Raw genomic sequence first — 20,005 nt, forward strand, 5'->3', positions numbered from 1 at the left:
GGGCTCTAAAGGAAAGATAGTTTGTACATGTGAATAGTCAAGGAGCAAACCATCCTTTTGATAATTCTCATCACTTTTAGTTCTGTAACCCAGGGTGACATGAGTATTGATGGACTGGACAACTTCACTAATACCTATCCAGTCCTTATTTTTAACACTGTTTATCATAAATCGTAATTGTTATGAATGCTCAGTAGGTACCAACTTAAGCATGCTTAGAATTCTGGCTTATGAAATAGTCTTCTTGGCCAGAAATCTTGATGGCCCTTGAAATGGCTTGCCTTGAATTTTGAAATGAAAATCCCTTTGGTGTGCTTTGGGAATAATCTGTTTCAGAATTTTCTTCAACACCAGGAGGGAACGTAGATTTAGTAAAACGACGTTGCAAACCTGTTAACCTGTAACAGCAACCAACTAATCCAATGCATGACCCCCTGGACACAGTGATGCATCTCACTAGGCTGCCATCAGGGTAAATACAGTTTGTCTATAGAATTAGGCTTTGCAGTTAGAGTTCCTGCTTTGGGTGTGTGATATCCTGTGGACTACAAACAGATTTCATGTCCCCAAACAGATGGGCTTTCCCTTTATGGGCCACTCTTAAGTTTTCTAGACAAACTGAAGCTGCACTAATGTCCCTTTGTGTAAAGGAATGTTTAAGTTGAACCACTTCCCTTTACCTGATGGGTATTCAGAGCTTTGAGCCAAGGACAACTGGGATACGCCAACATCTGCAGAAAAGGAAGATTCCCTTCTTTGTGCTCTTTAGGATTGACAGTTGACAGGCAGAAAAAGCTTCTCTGGATATCAGTGAAGGTCTTTAGCTGCAAACAACTGTAGCTAGTAGAAACAGGAAAGGAAGCTTAGTAAAGAATTTGTGGCGTCTCTAGGAATCTCTAGGAGGATGCAGAATCAAGCTAAGAGGGTTTACAGAAACAGTGGCCAGGCTGCACTGCCAGACTGCTCCACGGGAGGGCACTATGGCCACCCCTGCCAACACGGCCTGGGATGCTATGACCGGGACCTCTGGCCCTGCTACCTCCAAAAGTGGATTGGTCTCTGTCTCCCTCACCAGAGTGCACTATTCATGGCACTGTCTTCTTCATGACATTCTCTTTCAAACTGAAATCTCATGTGCCATACCTGATTAGTGGAAACTAGGTCCCATTCTTGGAAACTCATGTCTATCAGTAAAGGACACAGAGAATAAGTGTCTGACATCTACCTGGGGAACATGCAAGATTTCACAAACACTGAAAGGATGCTTAAAATGTAAATGGGGACCCACAACATAAAACATGTCTACCGTGTCTACCATTTGGCTGTCCAACAGCCTATAAACTTTCTTCCATACGAATAGTCTAAACAACTGTAATCACAAGAACAAAATGCTTTTGCTTAATCATACAGTTATTCCTTGTACAACTGAAAAATGTGCTTACTCTCTCCTCAAAAGGGGGGCAAGGAAAAGTCTTGTCAGTTTCCAGATTGAGTTCTAAGCTCAGTTCTAAGCTCAGCGATATTCACCTTCTTCAATTCAGTCACAATCCCATCTTGATATTCTGTGCCCCAGAGACTAAAATACAAAGCTAATCACCACCCTATGTTATGCACACACCCTAAAAACATGGAAGGGAAACAGAAGAAAAGGAAAAGGGAAGACTAGTCGGTGTATATATGCAGAAAGGAAGAGAAATGAATGGATGCTGTTGTCACTGTTTCTGCAAGTCGTCGTGCGCATGTGGATGGTGTTAATGACATCCTTCCTCCACGACCATGCCATGCTCTTTTTGCATCCAGAACCAGCATGTCAGCAGGTTAGAGTTCTTTACCTGACAGGGTGACCCTAACCTTCATTTCTAGACTGTCATACCTCTTCTTAGTTATCCTTCTTATATGTGGTTGCCATTGAATTTTACCACCGGACATGGCAATACACAGAAGTACCCAAAAGGATCTCCTGGGTTCCAGAAATACTCCGTGCACAAAAGGATATAAACTACCCTATTTTGTCTTGTTAATCGGAATCAATCACCCCAGTCGACATTGAAAACCCCTTTATTGCCTGTTTTTCCAGTGGCATGAAAAGTCCAAAATATCCTCTTCTTGACAAGAAGTTTTATTTTCTAATTCGATGAAACAGAGGTTTTATTTTCTAATTCCACACATTCCTGGTGGAACCAATTCTTTCCTCGAGCACTAAGACTTTTATATTGGCAGAGCCCAGAATTGCGGGGATTGAAAGCAGTACTTTTTCAGTGGGGTCGTTAGATGTAATTAGAACTGCCCCTTTGCTTCTACCCTTTGGATTCAAATCCCATGCACTTTGGTTATGGAAGAGAAAATAGTGCTATACATTTTTCATGGTTCTGAAGATGTACCACATCCTATACATATCACTCCAAACTCATACGGTGGTGTCCCTCAGCTGGCATCAGCTGGCACTGTAACTAGGACTTCAATAGACCTTTTCCACCATTCTGTAAGTTCATGGTGATAAAAGAACTCAGGATTCCCTGAATCATTGGAACTGCCTATCTGTCCTTAATTTAAATTCTCAAGATCCCATTCTTCCCTATTAAGGTCCTAACTCTGATATAAGAGACTTGAAAAGGCTATGATTTCAACTGACCTTGTAATTTGGCAACCCCATCAGGCCCAAACTCAGGCTTTAGCGGCTTCTTCTGAAAGATGACCATCTCTCCACCACCCTCCTCAACACAGAGTCTAGTCAACATTTCTTTCTTCATGTGACCCTCTTTTAAACTTAAATCTCACAAGGGAATGTTTGATCCTATGTCCTAGTCATATAGCTGTGCCCTAGCTTGCATAAGAAACTGAGACAAAGAGGGGATGGCAGGATTCACAAGGTGGAGAAATTTCCCTAATATATGAAAGCTATTCAAAGCATGAATTACATCCTTTACCACCTGCAGCTTGTTCCCATTTTTAATTAGAGTGAGAATTTTGATTTTGAGCAATATATTACATCAACCTCCCCAGTACCTGTGAAATCACGAACAGAATCAGAGAAGGGCCTTCCAGAGATGATATGATTGAGCCCCAAACCTCTACCTCCCACATACGGAAAGTATAGAATTATTTACTTGCATTGCGTACGTGAGGCTAGTGAGTCCTAAGGAAGCCCCATGCCCTGTACACTGCCAGCCAAGTTCCATTGAGATGTTATCTCACTTTTACAGAATGTTTGATATCCTTAAGTGAGAAATCATGGTTTCCAGTCTTGGAAGTGTAGAATAATAATCTTGGTTATAATTTTTTTAATGCTGGAGATATGTCCAAAGATAGGACAAGGCTGAAAAAGTAGATGGACACACAGGAATGCTAAAAAAAAAAACCCTGTTTTTTTTTGAAGGGAGTCATGGGAATTATATACAATGTAGTAAGAAAGCAGCAATTGTAGTGGGCATCTTTTGTTATATGCTCAACACCTATTCCCCTTTCTTTGGGTAATGGTATTTACTGGGGAATTCCTCTCCCTCAAATATTAATCCTTGCAGTTGGCTGACTATCTGTCCTTCTATCCCCCAGCCTTGGGTGAATACACAGCACTGATCAATGAGCATATTCCATCTCCCTGCTTTGGGGATGACCATGCAACCAAACTCAACACACTAAAATCAGTCTTTGGTGGGGATACTGGGTAAGAAACTCCCTTACCCCTAGGCTTGAAGTGGCAGGATGTATGCCTGGAGATGTTGGGGTCACCATGCAGAGAGCTGCCTGAGAATAAAGTTAAGACAGAGAAAGCTAGAGCTGAGAGAGAGTCTGGGCGCTAATGACATGATTAAATCTCTGGATCCAGTGTAGCACCCCCAAGAATTTCAACTGTTTGAGCCACTACCTTTCTTCGATTTGATTTGATTTTTGACTTACGTTTTGTTAAGTTTCTGACAATTGAAGGAGTCTTACCTGAAACACCTAAGCAGTTTCTGCATTTGCATGGCTTCCAAATTGACCTTCGGGTGAGTCATTGAGCCTCTTGGAGTTGAGGAAGATGGAGGGCCTTTGAGGCCGCTTAATCCAATCCCCTCTACTTGGCATTTCCAGTTCCTCCAACGGGCTGTTAGAAAAACAAGCATGAGGTAAATCCTTCTCACTCACAAGTGCATCAACTTGGTTTACATTCCACACAGAAAGTCGATGTACCACTTTGTGGAAGTAACAAAATGAAGTAAGGATGTTCCACACCCAGGTGCATAGACTGTTTTGAAGCTCCCTTAAGTCCTTGGAATTTCAATTACAGAACAAGAACAACCTGTAAGAATTTGTGCATCTTCCAAAACCAAAATCATACTCCTAATTTACTGGTAAGGTGGATGGCTATATAGTTCCTTGAGCATCTCAAAAAAGGTTATAGTCAAAACCCAGTGCTTGCTTTGTCTGCAACATATGTGTCTTGTCATACGACGATCATCTCAGTGCATTAGGCTATTTCTGCTGTGGGAGGGAAAACATCTCTAGTGGAGTGCAGCTAAATGAAAGAAGCCTGACAAAAAAGAGTGCATACTGAGTGATTCCATTTATATAACATTCTAGAAAATGCACACTCACCTACAGTGACAAAACAATCAGTGGTTGCTGGGGACAGAAGTAGAAGGAGGGAGAGATTGCCAAGGGACACAAGGACACTTTTGGAAGTAAGAGAAATGTTCTGTATCTTGATTTCATGAATATATATATATATATCCAAACACATCAAAGTGTACACTTTAAATATGTAAAGTTTATTGTATGTAAAATTTACTTCAAGATAGTAAAAAGAAAAGGGTATACAGTCAGCCCTCTGTATCCGTGGGTTCCGTATCAGTAGATATGGAGGGCAGATTGTATTACCCCACTTTATATAAAAGACTTGTGCATCTGCAGACTTTAGGGTCTGTGGAGCGTCCTGGAACCAGTCCCCTTTGGATACCAAGGGATGACTGTAGTACCAAACCAAGTAAAAGAAGCATGAAACAAAGAGCAGGTTGAGCTGTGAGGTATATAGGAACTTAGCGGAAGCCTTCACCATCCTGAGTAAGCCCCTTATACCTAGAGAAGCTTATCACAAAGTTAGACAGTGTTCCCAAGCATAAAATACCTTAAAGTCCTATAGGCCCCAGGTTTCTCCTCAAACTGTGCACAATGGTACCTGAAATTCCCACCAGCATTGTCACTCCCGCAGAGCCCCTGGAGACAGGAGCATTTAGACTGAGTGTATGCATCATGTTACCTCATTAGCTAATGCCTTACTTAATTTACACCAGTGACTCCCAACCTTTCCCCCCAGAAACCCTAAATTACATGCTAGGGAGATTCTGTGGCTCTAAGGTTCAAAAGCAGCTCGTATTTTTTCAAGTGATGAGTCTTGCACGTCAGGATAATTACCAGAACTCCCAAAGCTCTTAAACCTTGGGCTGCACCTACTCTTTGCTCAGTCCTCTTATTCCCAATGCCTTCCTCCATCCCCTCACCCACTCAGACAGAAACAAAGGTTGACCATCATAACTGCGGCTACTGCTTTTGACCTTGGCATCATGTTGCTTGTGAACATGGAGCTGAACTTTCCCTCCAGTTGTTTCATGCCCATCCCCACACTCCCAAATCCATTCCCCTTATTCTACTTTGTTTTTTGGCTATTAAGACTACTAACTCACATGGTTCTTTATGATCTTCTGTTTAAATCCCAGCTGCTTTCCATGCTGACCTGGGTTGCAAACAGTAAGGCGGCTAACATTGCAGAGTGATTGTTGAGTATGATTTATCCATGTGGGTCCACAGCCATTTTGCTGAGAGTTTGACCTGTGGGAATAATATACAGGACTTGTAAATTTAGAATATAGGGAGGACATGAGGATAAAATCAGGAACAGGAGGGAGTGCCAGGTCCTGGTGAGGCTGCCGTAGATGGGAGCGCAGGGTGTTGGGAGACCAGATAGGGACATTGCCTACGTCCTAGGGCCGCAGGGCTTCCTCCCCTGTTCTCTCTCTCAGTGGTTCTGAAATGTGGCATGTAGGTCTGGACAGAAGCTCCTCTCAGGAGCCTAGAATCCACAGTGTCTTGTTTCCACACCGAGGAAGCAATTCAGATTTAAGTTAAGCTTTTAAGTTAATGATTTGCTAATCTGTGCATCTTGAAGAGGACAGTGTGGAGCTTTGCCTTTGCTGTTGGTGTCTGTACCCTCCACAGTCACACACACAAGCTTCATTTGTGAAGATGTCTTTGAAATGTATTCACTGAAGATAATTATAGAGGTCTAACACTTCTGCTCTTCAATTAATGCTATAAAATTAATGGTCCTTCATTTTTACATCCTATGCAAATGACGGTGTCATCTCCAACCGTAAGCCTCTCTACTCACATGCTGAATATGATTAGTGTCCCTTTAAGCTGAATTAGAGCATGTGACCTTCTGGGGTACAGCAGGAGTGAAACCTTCGCATGCTATTTCCCAGGTTTCATTAGGATATGTTCTTAAAACACAGAATTTCAGAGTTGACACCAAAACTCGTTTCAGTGACTGATCTTTTGGGGTTGTGGCCTTAGGAGAGAACAGACAGGAACTGGAGGACAGCTCATAAATCTGCTTTCAGCCTGAGATTTACCAAGCTCCACAATCAGCACATTTCCAAAGGAAGGACAGATAGATTTCCGTAAGATAATGAGGCAGGTATAATGGCAATGCAGCAGTATTCAAATATTGTACCCATTAGAATATCCTTTTGCAAATAGACCCAGGGGAATGCTTGGTTGTGGAGGAAAGGAAATGTATATTCTTGACAAGAAGTTCTGAGAACTAACAAAAATGGCTGGCTCAGTGGCTCAGAAAAGAAAAAAACTAAGATGTTATGATTTTTTATTTCAAGGACTGGAGTATCAGAAACTCATGACTTTGTGGCTTCTGATGAGGGCAGTGACATCTCGCAGGAATCACTGCATGCACGCTTCCGTTCCACGAGGTATATTTCTGCACTGTAGGCAGCTTGGGCGAGTTGAAAATATTGCATAGCTAGAGTGCCCTCATGCTCAGAGTCAATATCCTTACTCTCGTTTGGAGAGTTTTCATCAAATAATGGGATACCATCTGGTATTTGAGTCCTAGGGAGAGTGTGCAAGTTGGCGAGGACTGGAGACTAAGGAAAGTGACGGAAGGGACAGGAAGGAAAGAAAACATTAAGAACCTTGACCATCCCTTCTCAAGTTGGGGAAAAAAGGAACTGTCAGCAGATTCAAGACACCAGGGAGGAACTGGGCCCTAGGCTGATGAATTCTGCAGTCTCTGGCAACCAGGATCATTTGGATTGATAGACATACCCCTGAAGTCAAGTTCAGAGAGAGTGTGCCCATTTATCCTTTGTGATCTGAATTGGGTGAGACACAAATATTCAGAGAATTTTTTTCTGTGGCAAGTGAGAATTCCTCGGCTGCAGAAATACTGACTGTGAGTTGAGAGAAGTCTGGAAGAGGCAGGTTTAAACAGTCTGCCTGCAGCCATAGGTTCACCTGAGAGTTGCAAACAGGAAACCTGCTAAGCTGTTGCACCGGGGAGTATTGCACTTCAGTGAAATGAAAAAGACTTCTAGTGTGGGTGGCATCACTTTGCACAGCCCTGTTGCTGTTTTCTGAACAGCTGTGGCTGCACCAAGCAAGCAGGATTGCTACTGTCCTGCTCCCTTAGAGGCGGGAATTCAGGGAGATGCCCACGGCATACTGCTGTGGATGTGTAGGATGAACATGGGGGCTGGACCAAAACCAGGGGCTGACTTATGTACTTACAGCAAGGTAGAGAAAACTGTATTCACCAGAATCCTTCTTAAAGAGAGCCCTGAATATATTTGGATGAAGAAGTACCGTAGCAAGCCACTTGGGTGGAGGGTGAGACCCAAGAGTATAGTCAAGCTAGAAAGTTATTATTAAACGTCTGCATGAGATAAGGAGAGGACTTTGTCATAATCATAGGCGGAAGAGGAGAGGAAAGAAAAGAAAGTGAGGGGAAGTGGGTGGGTGGGAGTGAGAGAGATGGGCAGGAGGTAATGTTGTGGCCTGTGTGAGGAGAGGCCCTCCCCACGGCCCTGGTTCCAGCCCCCAATTCTTAAAAGTAATGAAACTCTCAAAATGCTGGGTGTGAGGGAAGGTTTGGGAAAAACCCTGAAGGAGCTGAGTTTTAGGTCTGGTTGTGATGGGTGAAGTTGAGGCAGCACCCATGATTGTGAACTCCTATGGGAGGACCCCATACAACTTAGGGCCTGGATGGTCCCAGGAATCACAGCACACACTTCGGACTTTATGGATGGTGAAATTGGTTTTGATCGAGTTTATCTGATTCTCCCAAAGGAGGGGGAGGTGGGTAGCTGAAATCCAGGTTATATGTGGGTAACCCATAACGCAATTGGAATATCTAAAGATGCCTGATATTACTGTATTTTGTACGAGACATGTTATCTAAAATAAAATACTGTGAGAGCTAATGTATTTGGAGATAGGGCCTTTAAAGAGGTAATTAAGATAAAATGAAGTCATATGGGTGACCCCTAGTGAGTTACTTGGAGGTAAGCCTTTCAAAGGGGTGTTTCAGTTAACCTGAGGCCGATAGAGTGGGGCCCTAATCCTATATCACTGGTGTCCTTATACGAAGAAGGAGACACACCAGGGGTGGGTGTGCACAGAGGAAAAACCATGGGAAGAGACAAGAGGTTGGCTGTCTGCGTGGCAAGGAGAGAGGCCTCAGAGGAAAACAACTCTGCTTACACCTTGATCTTGGACTTCCAGTCTCCAGAACTGTGAGAAAATAAAGTTCTGTTGTTTAAGCCACCCGGTCTGTGGTAATTTGTTATGGCAGCCCTGTTGAACTAACAATGTAATAGAGAAGGGAAGGAACCAGTACTGGATTGGCCTGCTGGAATGAATACCATGCTGTTCCCCTTCTCCCAAAAAGCATCTCACTCCACTTTAAGATCCCATCTTCTTTCTCCCCTTCCTTTCATTGCTCCCACTACAGTCTCCTTCACATTGCTAGAATTCTGGTCCTAGTGACTGGACATTTGCCAAAATATGGGGAGAAACACCTCCTAACTCATGGAATTTGGAAGTCCTCTGAGGTCACTCTGGTTTTTCCATCTGTTCACTTCCCAACCTGTCTTTGTCCTCTGTGGACACAAATGATGAACCCCCAAGGAGGGCAGGAAATTAAAAAAATAACAACAATAACTAAACTACTTGAGGAAATACAATACAGCAGTAGCCTGTAATTCTACTTTGCATCTCTCCCAGAAGAGAAACGTTGTCCCAGTACTTAAAGCATGTATTATATCTTAAAGGAGAGCTCTTATTTCTGGTTCAGAGACTCAATGTAGCATTTATAATTATATTCTGGAGACAACATTGTTAAAAATTGGGGTTTTTATGCTAAAAGTGAGTTTAAAAATATAATTATTCTCCTGAAACGGTATGATTTTCCTTTCTTTTTTTTACATAACTCATCTTCAGCAACCCTTTTTTTTAAGAGAAAATTCTGAAATAACACACAGGTGCCTTGGCCTTGGCATAGCTAAACTCTGCAGCACATGGAGATTTCTACAGGAACATTAAACTGAAGTCATAACAATGGGTAATATTTTAATATAATGGAAAATGATCATTAACTTTTCTTGACAGGAAGGAAATGAATTTTCCTCATTGTACACATTCTGAGGAAAGTAGGTATGAGAAAGTTTCGAAGGATGTTTTAGCCAACCAGAATATGCTTTAAGTACCGTCAGGACGATAGCCTTAGAGAGTCTGGTGTCAGTAAACTGAACAAGCAGAGCTTCTGAGGAAAAGAATGCGGTTCAGTGTTTCTCAGAAATATATGTAAATGAACTTGAGATTTTAGAGGGTGATTAATCCTACACAGAGTTAAGTGCCTTTCCCAGGGGTCTTTCTCAGATCTCAGGTAATTCGCAATCATGTCCCTCTATCCCACCCACTCAAAGCGAATAGCCTATTGAAACTCCATAAACCCATTTCAACTTACAATGGTGTCTCGTAACAATAAAAGTGCGCATTTATGTAAGTCACAAGAACTTCAAAATATTTTTGTAAGCTATCTGGAACTGTGGTATAAAGAGTTTTTCAGAAGTCATTCATCTCAAAAGTTCTCTTTGCTATAATCTCAATTTGTCCTGGTCCCTTATGTCACTACACCTCAACAGTTCTTACTTTGACCCACTTCTTTTTTTTCTTTTTTTTTTTAAATTAATTTATATATTTTCTACATCTTTATTGGAGTATAATTGCTTTACAATGGTGTGTTAGCTTCTGCTTTATAACAAAGTGAATCAGTTTATACATATGTTCCCATATCTCTTCCTTCTTGCGTCTCCCTCCCTCCCACCCTCGCTATCCCACCCCTCCAGGCGGTCACAAAGCACGGAGCTGATCTCCCTGTGCTATGCGGCTGCTTCCCACTAGCTATCTACCTTACGTTTGGTAGTGTATATGTGTCCATGCCTCTCTCTCGCTTTGTCACAGCTTACCCTTCCCCCTCCCAATATCCTCAAGTCTGTTCTCTAGTAGGTCTGTCTTTATTCCTGTCTTACCCCTAGGTTCTTCATGACATTTGTTTTTTTCTTAAATTCCATATATATGTGTTAGCATACAGTATTTGTCTTTCTCTTTCTGACTTACTTCACTCTGTATGACAGACTCTAGGTCTATCTACCTCATTACAAATAGCTCAATTTCATTTCTTTTTATGGCTGAGTAATATTCCATTGTATATATGTGCCACATCTTCTTTATCCATTCATCCAATGATGGACACTTAGGTTGTTTCCATCTCTGGGCTATTGTAAATAGAGCTGCAGTGAACATTTTGGTACATGACTCCTTTTGAATTATGGTTTTCTCAGGGTATATGCCCAGTAATGGGATTGCTGTGACCCACTTCTTGTCACCTGTTTCTTTTTCATTTTTCTGTCCCCATAGTCCTCAGCTGCCCCAATACAAACAATTGTCTAGAATAGATACACACCCTAGGATTCTCCTCCCAACATTTACATCCAAGTTAAACCGAAGGGAACAGAGACCAGATTCATTAATTCAGTGATCCAGCATCAGTGAGGAAAATAAAAAGAAAGCAGACCAGTTTTTAACCCATCAAGACAAAGTAATCCATTGATTTGATTTTTTTTCACTTCAGTGTTTTCGGGGATCATGGCCACGCAGCTAAAATGCTCTGAGCGTCTCTCCTTGCATCTCACACTGCTCATTTTGTTGGCCTATAAGCCAGTTCATACTTTCATGGCCCTTCACTATTATAGAGATGAAAATAAGGCACTTGCGCCCTTCCCCCACCATTTTAAACAGCTTGTTGTTGTTGTGGGATCAGATCAGTTCTCCACCCGCCTCCAGAATAGCAACTGCTAGCCCAGGAGTCCTCTGTGACTGAGCCAGTTGTATGCTCCTTCCCCACAAGGCCAGCCCCTGACAGCGGTTCTAAAACACAATGACCATGATTTGACGACCATGATTTGTAGCGGGCAGGACTGTCTGCAACCTACGTCATTGATAAAAACCTTTTCACGCCTCTCCAGGTTGTCATCAGAGATCAGCTTTTTGTTCGCCACGTTACTCCCTGCCTTCATCATCCTGCTGCCCAGTGTAGCCCTGGGAAGGGAATTTCTGCTGGACACGCTCCTACTCTAAGTGCTTGTGAAACTTGGGCAAACACAGCAGAGGCCCCACCCTCCTCTCCCCAGCCCCTCCCCTCCCTGGGGCATGGGACTGATGGAGAATGCTGAATTCCTGCACTGTTGCCCCTGGTGGGTAAGAGCTGTGCAGGCTTCCCTCAGGCCCAGGTACCAGCCTGGCCACGGAGCTCTTCTGTAAGCAGCCTTTGGAGGTGCACAGGGCTTCTGTGAACAACAGAGGAAATCAGTAACATTCAAAAAAATCACAATCTTGCCAATGACAAAAACCAAACAATAACAAAACAAAACATAAACCTGGGTTCTTAAAAATGAAGGTCTGACTTTTGACGATCAGGATTCTGATGGATTCTGTGCCAAATGGTAGCTCATGAAATACCTTTCATTGGCTCTGTTCCTCTCACTCTCTGTTCCCCCATATTCTGCCCCTCCCCCTTCTCCATCAGGGTCCTGAGCCTTTACGATAAAAGGTAAAATTAGGATGGAGTTGGAAGGACTGAGAAAGAACAGAGAAGCTGATTAATATGAAAATCAAAATCAAAACATCTTCCCATCCTTTCCTCCTCACTTCACTTGACACTTGCACGTATGAAGTAGGTCTTCCTTCAGCCCTCCCCACATGAGCCAACATGAGACACTGGGTCTCATGTTATTAGTATGCCAAATATGGAGAGATACTGAGAAATAGGAAATACCAGAAAGAAGACTGGGGCACAATAGTGCTGCTGATGGGACCGTAAAGTAAAGGAGAGGATCCGAAGTAATTAACTCCACCAAGGCAGAAACCATGTCCTTGAAATAATTGGTAAAAAGGACCTTCATTCATTCCTCACTTCCATTCACAGTGCTGTTGGCAGGTATCCATGGTGGCATATGCTTTGGGGAAGTGGGAATGCTGAATATTGTGTTTATGGGGAATTGAGTATTATTGCTTCATAAGATTCTGGGTGGCAGAATTGTCCTGAAAAAGAACATGTCCCAGTAGGTGTGTGTTGGGAATCTTAGAACAGGATGGGACTTCAGAGAGGCCCTCCTTTAAAGGCTTACTTATACAGGTGAGGAAATGGAGGTCCAGAGAGGCAAAGAAACTTGCCCAGGGTCACACAGGTGGTTAGTGCTTAGCTAGAGCATTGGAGTTAAGAGTCTGGGACTCCTGATTCTCATATCCATTAGGCCAACTCACCATTCATGAGCCTCAGGCTACAGGCTTCATCCTGTGGCCTTAAGGGTGACCTGAAGGGTGCTGATGCTGGTGCTTTCCATATGTTTAGCCATTAGGTATCAAGAATCTTTTTGCTCTCTCATACCAAGCAATTAATATCAAATACAAAGGAAAAATGAGTATAAAGAAAAAAATGTGGGATTTAGAGACAAAATAAATTGCAGCTCTGCATAAGCAGTGGCTTAAACTCTTTGAACCTCTGTTTCCTAACCTGTGAACTGGGGATGGTCGTCATCATTATCATCCATATCTTATATAGGGATCTTGTGAAGATAAAAGATCATATGTGCTGAGCATCAAGAAGAGAGACTGGCACATAGTGAATACCTTATGATAGCTATAAATGTCCTCTAAAATCCCAGAGGAAGCCCTGAGCCTGAGAAGCTGGGTCAGTGGGACAGAAGCCTGGAGCCTTCACAGCATAGGACAGAGTCCTGTCATGGCAAGGTCCCTTCGACTGCTGTTGCAGCCCAAGCAATTACAATACTCAGACTGCGGACTCTTGTGTATGGACACATGTATTGCAGCCAGTTTGTAAGGAGATGATTTCCCCAAAACCACCCAGGAAAATCAGTCTCTGAAGTGGCAACTAAAGGAGGAAAATGAGGTTTTATAACATTAGAGTAATATATGGATTCCTGATGAAATAAAAAGCGAGAAAGAGGCTAGGAATGTCAAAAGAATTAAGAGGAAAGAAATGTGTTGGAAAGAACTGATCTTGAAGTCAGAAGAGGGAAATTCAAATCCTGGCTTCGCCCTGACTGCTGTGTGACTTCAGGAAAGTCACTTAGCTCCTCTGAGTCTCGTTTCTTCAACTGTTAAATGAAAATAAAATTATATGCCCTATAAGGTGACAGACATAATGTATAAGAAATCATTTGAAAGAAACTAAACTATATATGTTTGTTCATTTTAATTCTGTAACAAAGATATAAAGAGTTTTTCAGAATTGGTCAGGTTTCAGAATTGGCTTTTTTTTTTTTTTTTTAGTTTCTCACAGAATGAAGTAGGAATTAAAAGGAAATGTGTCTTCTGGTTCTGAGGTCTGATGTGAGCTTAGTTTTCTCTTACCTGATCCTGCCTTTGAGAGACATGCTGTTCCATGCACACTTTGTCCGAACCACCTGACTTGTAGTTGCCTCAAACGTGAGACTCAGCCCTGGAGAGATGGCCAGTGGGCAGCAAGGGGAGGGAAGGTCAATTCAAGGAGCAACCCTTGGAGCTTCGATGGGGGACACATCCCTGCTTTCCCCCATTGGTTCCTGCCCTAAGTCACAGTAAGGATGCAGCACCCCTACAGCGTGCAGGGAATAGACAAGGAAAGTTAGGAGAGAAGAACGTTTTCTGAAAATACAGCAGCTCCTTTTGAACATGGAGAGCAGATGATCTTTGTTTTGAATTATGCTTCCCATCCTGGAATGTGTCCCATTGTCCAGATAAAGGCAAGCAGCCTTGTTCCTGTCTCTGGGAAAGGCGTGCCCGGATTGTGCACACATGAAAGCACACACGTGCACACACACATCTACACACACCACAGCCCACAGGCCTGCAGCCTGCCTTACTTTGCTCAATGTGTGCATCTTGGAGCGATTCCCACTCACAGCCTGAAGCCCGGCGAGGACAAGAACTCTGCTTCCACAAGCAGCAACTCTTCAGACTGATTTTCATTCTGGAGCTGCTCTAATAAAGAGGGTCAACTTGCCAACATCATAACAGATTTATTTCTTTATTAGAATTATTTAAAGTTACACCCTTGGTGATCCAATCACCCAGAGACTTAAAGACAGAGGGAAGAAAAGGCAAGTAATTAAAATACATAAAGCAGAAGACGCAATTTCTGGCATACATCATGATCAATAAAACGACAATTTAAAAAGGCAAGCTTCCCACTGCACCCTGAGGCTAGCACGCCAAGTCTCCGTCACACTGGGGAGAGGCAAAACACTGGAGAGAGGCAGAAAATTCCTTAGGCAAGTGACGTGAAGACCTGTCAGGCTTCCACCTCCTCACAGAGGGAATGTGAACACTTTCAGTGAGGCACTGTGGTAGTTCTCAACGGTTGTGTGGGTACCTTGAGCCTAAGGTCATCTTTAAGGCGTGATTCCCAAGCCTTTCCTTCCCAAATGCATATAAACACAATGTGCACAAGCTCAGGTTCCCAAGAAAATATGCAGATTTGTGTTTAAAAAATAATTTGAGAAAAGTTAATCTCTGCAATGATTAATTGTTGTCAAAGATTAATAGTACAGCACTGATATCTACTCTCCTATGGGCTCAGGCCTCATAGGAAAGGCTGAAGGCTGCCCACCACACTCAGGATTGCTGACACTACACCATTCAAGAAAGAGTATTCCAGTGCAAGCAAGAAAGAGGGTCGTTACACACGGACAATCTTGAATCTGTTCAACTTGTAAAAATAAAGTTTATCCTTTAAGAAAGCAGACTTAAGCTACTAGAAACAAATTCTGGCCATGGACTTTAAAATTGGTCGAACCTTCCCTGTGTGACATATCATGGGAGTTAAGGACACTCTTCCCAGGTAGCTATTTAGGGGCTTCCTAACCCAATCCCGGCACTTGGGGTCCTCATAGAAGTACAGGGAGCCTCTGGCCTAAGGGTGCTTCCCGGGACCATCAGCACCCTGGCCGTTAATACTGAGTGTCCACTGTGGGCAGAGCCTTGTGCTGGCTGGTGTGGAGAAGGCCTGATTTTCACTGGTTAATCTATTGGGATGGGCAAGATGAACCCACACAAAAGCCCATGCCCAGTTTGGGTAAGGACTGTCCCCAGTGCTGCCTCCTCTTGTATGGTACTGTTCGCTCTGGGTCCCAGAACTCAGCAGAATCTCCAGCACTTCAGCAGGTTCCCAGCCTATGCTTATTGCAAGAGAGGCAACATCAGAAGAAAGCCAGACATCAACAGTGCACAGCACCTGGGCCCTAACTGTGAGCAAAGACGCAGGAGTCGGTTAGCGGCTGCCTACAGCTTGAGTGAGGTTACTTTGGCAGTGGACGGGGGCATGGGGGTCGGGTAGGGGACAGCATTCTTTAGCGAAAAAAGGCAAAGGGGCAGAAATGGATGCATTTGGGGAGGAGGGAAACATGAAGAATGCCTGAACAAATGGTACCCTGCCTAAGAGCACAAGGGATCTCCAATTTTAGGTTTGTCACATTTCTAGAAACCATGAAATCGGCCTCCAGCCAGTTCCCATGTGCTCACTGCACCTTCCTTGGCCTGACTGTACACTGGCCAAAGGGAAGGAAGGAAGGTAGAGATCTTTGTGGGCTGCAACTGAATGCCTGGGATGTTGCGACGTCTAATGCGGAAGGAAAGATGTCTTCTGGAATGAGAACTGGGAGTCATTAGGAGAAGGCTGTGGGGGGCTGCGGCATGTGGAAGGCAGGCCCACGGGGCTTTAGGGGTGTTTGCATTGGGAGAGGGACTGCTGTCTGCAGCAGCAGGAGCATTCCTGGGTGGCTGAACACCTGGCCTAAGCCTAATGCCTCCTTTTAGGGCCGTTAAGCAGAAATAAGCAGGAAAATATTAAGAATTGTGTATGTTCAGAAAAAACAAAAGCAGTGGCTTAACATAGAGAAATATCTAAATGCTGTGCAATGCCAGCATCTCTGCTGCTACCCCAGAAGTTTACATGGTCTGAAACCCTTACCTTTATTTTGAGTTTATCCTCTTTCCTGGGAAAGATTCTGGACTTGGAGTGGGGTGTCAGACATGATGTTGCACAGCAAGCTCCCCAGATGCTGACCAGAGGATCTGGTGGGAATCCCCCAGGGCTGGAAAGGGGTGCCTGCTAGCAGCATAAGGATGCATTTTATACAATTTAAATGAGACCCATTTCTCAGCCAACTCACACTCACAAATCCTGCAAGTTTATTCTTTCTCATTTTAAGATGCCTGAACCTGTGACTAAAAGAAAATGGGTCAAATCCCATCCTAACAGATCTCAGGGGATGTTCTAATTCTTTGATAGTCCTTCACATTGCTTACTTTGGGTGCTTGCCTAAAGGAAGTAGGGCTTGGAAAACATCTGGTTCTACAGATTTGGGGAGGCAATTCAATGTAATTTGTTGGTTATAGGATTTAATCTGTACTAAATCTGAATGTCTGTGCTATTTCAATGGATTTAATGAAGTTTTGTTTGTTGTTGAGATATGTGCAATATCGTCCCTCATCCTGTCTTCTGGGGAATCCAGGTGGGAGCGATCAGGAAGGCTGATAATAATAGTATGCTTTATAAGGAAGCATTACTTTGTCAGGGAGTTCAAATATGATCTCATTAATATCTTACCTTGGGGAAAGCTAAAGGGAGAGGAGATGAGTTATTCTTAAAAAAAAAAAAAAAGAAACATGTGAAAGGAGCTGTGAAATAAGGACCAGTCTCACCAATGCTACCTGTGGTGTTGTTTCCAAAGATGGCTCCCTCAATGAATCACACCTTACATCATGTATGCTCTGTATACTCCCAATTTCTTGCATCTGGCAGGTTCTGTGACTTGCATTTGACTGATGAAATATGGCAGAAGTGACACTGTGTGACTTCTGAAGCTGGTGATAAGACGCTTTGCATCTCCTTCCCAGGGCTCTTGAAACACTCACTCTTTGGACACTTCCCCTTAGGACCCAGCTGCCACATAGTGAGAAGCCCCAGCCCCATGGAGAGGACACACACAGGGGCTCCAGTGGACAGCCCCAACTGAGCTCCCAGCCAGCATCAACTGCCAGCCTTGTGAATGAGCCATGTTGGACTTTCAGCCCAAGTAAGGCTGCAGACAACTCCAAACCCAGCTACCATCTGACTGCAGGATGAGATAGTGTAAGTGATTACCACCCACTGAGCCTTGCTAACCTACAGAACTGTCAGATAAATTAATAAATTATTTTAAGCCACTAAGCTTTGGGGTGGCTGATTACATAACCATAGCTAATCAGAACACTGCTTTCAATGTTTGAGTAGATGCTCAGTGGAAACTTAATCTAGTCCACTTGGACCAGCTGTTGAAGACTGGGCATCCCCAAACAAGCTTTGGCTGTGCCTCATGGAGAAGTCCTCTATGCCGTTCCTCTTAGCCCTGGATTTCCCTCCTTACCTGCTTCAGAAAAGGCAAGTCTCCTGTCTATGGGAAGGAAGCACTGTGGTAGTGGGGGCTCTCGGAGTCAAGATGGCGGTGTGGGAAGATGCAGAGTTCACGTTTCCCCACAACTAAGGTGTCTGCCAGACGCTGGTGCAGGACCCTGATGCCCAAGGAGGTGGGAAGAGCCCCCAAGTGAACTTGTAGGACGTGGGGGGACTGAGGGAGGAGGAGAAGTGGAGGCCTGACAGGACTGGTGCCCCTGAGGGGTGGCTGGGGGCGGGGGAGGGGTTCCCATGCCTGGAGGGACCCTCAGGGGCTCAGATCAGTGGGGAGCAGGCCCAGCGTTTCCCCTGCCCAATCATCTGGGGAAGTCTGCCCGGCTTTCTGGCCAGGTCCTATGCCCTCAGAGGTCCCCTCCGGGCCAGGTTTGTCCTGGGGGTGAAGGAGGGAGGCCAGGAGAGAACAGGAGAGCCAGGTGGGAGGGGCCCTCCAGGACCAGAGGAGCAGAGGGCATTTGCCCTGCCCACTCAGGCTCGGGGAACCTGCTAAGGTCTCAGGCTGATCTCGTGCCCTCCAAAGCCCACTCCAGGCCATGTGGGTCCTGGGGACATAGGAGGGAGGCTGGGGAGATCAGTAGACGCAGGCGAGAGGAGCAGGAGAAGAGCGGAGGACATTTGCCCCACCCACTCGAGTCCAGGAAGCCTGCTGGGCTCCCAGGTGGGGTACCCCGCCCGGTGGGAAGCATGCCTGGGCCCCTTCTGTTCCATTGAGCCTAAGCTCCACCTGCCAGATAGCCCCCCACACACCCGCCAGGCCTTTTCCAGCCCCGTGAGTCCTAAGCATAGGCCCTGCCCATCACCCAAAGCTCACACCTGCTTAGGCCCCACCCTCTACAGCCAAGGCCTTTTCCACCTATTTTTTCTCACTTCCTCTTTTTTACTGTTGTGGTTCTGTTTTACCTTCCAGTTGTTGTTTCATCTATATTTTTATTTTTATTTTTTTTCTAGCATAGCTGTTAGTTTCCTAGCCTAATTTTATTTTTTACTTTGTTATTGTTCTCCTTTTTTCTTTTCTTTTTTTTTTTTGCTTCCCTGCTCAGCTTGTGGGATCTTGGTTCACAAGTTGTGGAGGGGGGGGGTCGGGCCGGAGCTCCTGCAGTGGGAGTTCCAAGTCCAAACCACTGGACTAACAGAGAACCTCAGACCCCAGGGAATATTCATTGGAGTGAGTCTCCCAGAGGTCCTCGTCTCAGCTCCAAGACCCAGCTCTACCCAACAGCCTACAAACTCCAGTGTTGGAAGTCTCAGGCCAAACAACCAGTAAGACAGGAACACAATCCCTCTCATAGAAAAAAGAAAAAAAAAATGAGATGGCAAAACAATACGTTACAGATGAAGGAGCAAGGTAAAAACATACAAGACCAAATAAATGAAGAGGAAATAGGCAATCTACCTGAAAAAGAATTCAGAGTAATGATAGTAAAGATGATCCAGAATCTCGGAAATAGAATGGAGGCATGGACTGAGCAAATACAAGAAATGTTTAACAAAGATCTAGAAGAACTAAAGAACAAACAGAGATGAACAACACAATAACTGCAATGAAAAATACACTAGAAAGAATAAATAACAGAATAACTGAGGCAGAAGAACGAATAAGTGAGCTGGAAGACAAAATGGTGGAAATAACTGCTGAGGAGCAGGATAAAGAAAAAACAATGAAAAGAATTGAAGACAATCTCAGAGACCTCTGGGACAACACTAAATGCACCAACATTTGAATTCTACGGGTCCCAGAAGAAGAAGAGAAAAAGAAAGGGTCTAAGAAAATATTTGAAGAGATTATAGTGAAAAACTTCCCAAACATGGGAAAGGAAATAGTCACCTAAGTCCAGGAAACACAGAGAGTCCTATCCAGGATAAACCCTAGAAGAAACACACCAAGACACATATTAATCAAACTAACAAAAATTAAATTCAAAGAAAAAATATTAAAAGCAGCAA

The 20,005-nt window shown here is 44.0% G+C and overlaps 1 long non-coding RNA gene across 2 annotated transcripts in view; it reads left to right on the forward strand.

Moving 5' to 3' along the window:
- Nucleotides 1–17,809, forward strand: part of LOC141278187 (uncharacterized) — an 88,060-nt gene extending 70,251 nt beyond the window's left edge. For both annotated transcript variants that reach the window (XR_012330531.1, XR_012330530.1), the window contains exon 3: nucleotides 17,548–17,809. This is a non-coding gene — a long non-coding RNA (uncharacterized lncRNA). The remainder of the gene's footprint in view (nucleotides 1–17,547) is intronic.
- Nucleotides 17,810–20,005: the final 2,196 nt, after the last annotated feature.

The sequence above is a fragment of the Tursiops truncatus genome, chromosome 3 (assembly GCF_011762595.2).
Source record: "Tursiops truncatus isolate mTurTru1 chromosome 3, mTurTru1.mat.Y, whole genome shotgun sequence".
Lineage (NCBI taxonomy): Eukaryota > Metazoa > Chordata > Mammalia > Artiodactyla > Delphinidae > Tursiops > Tursiops truncatus.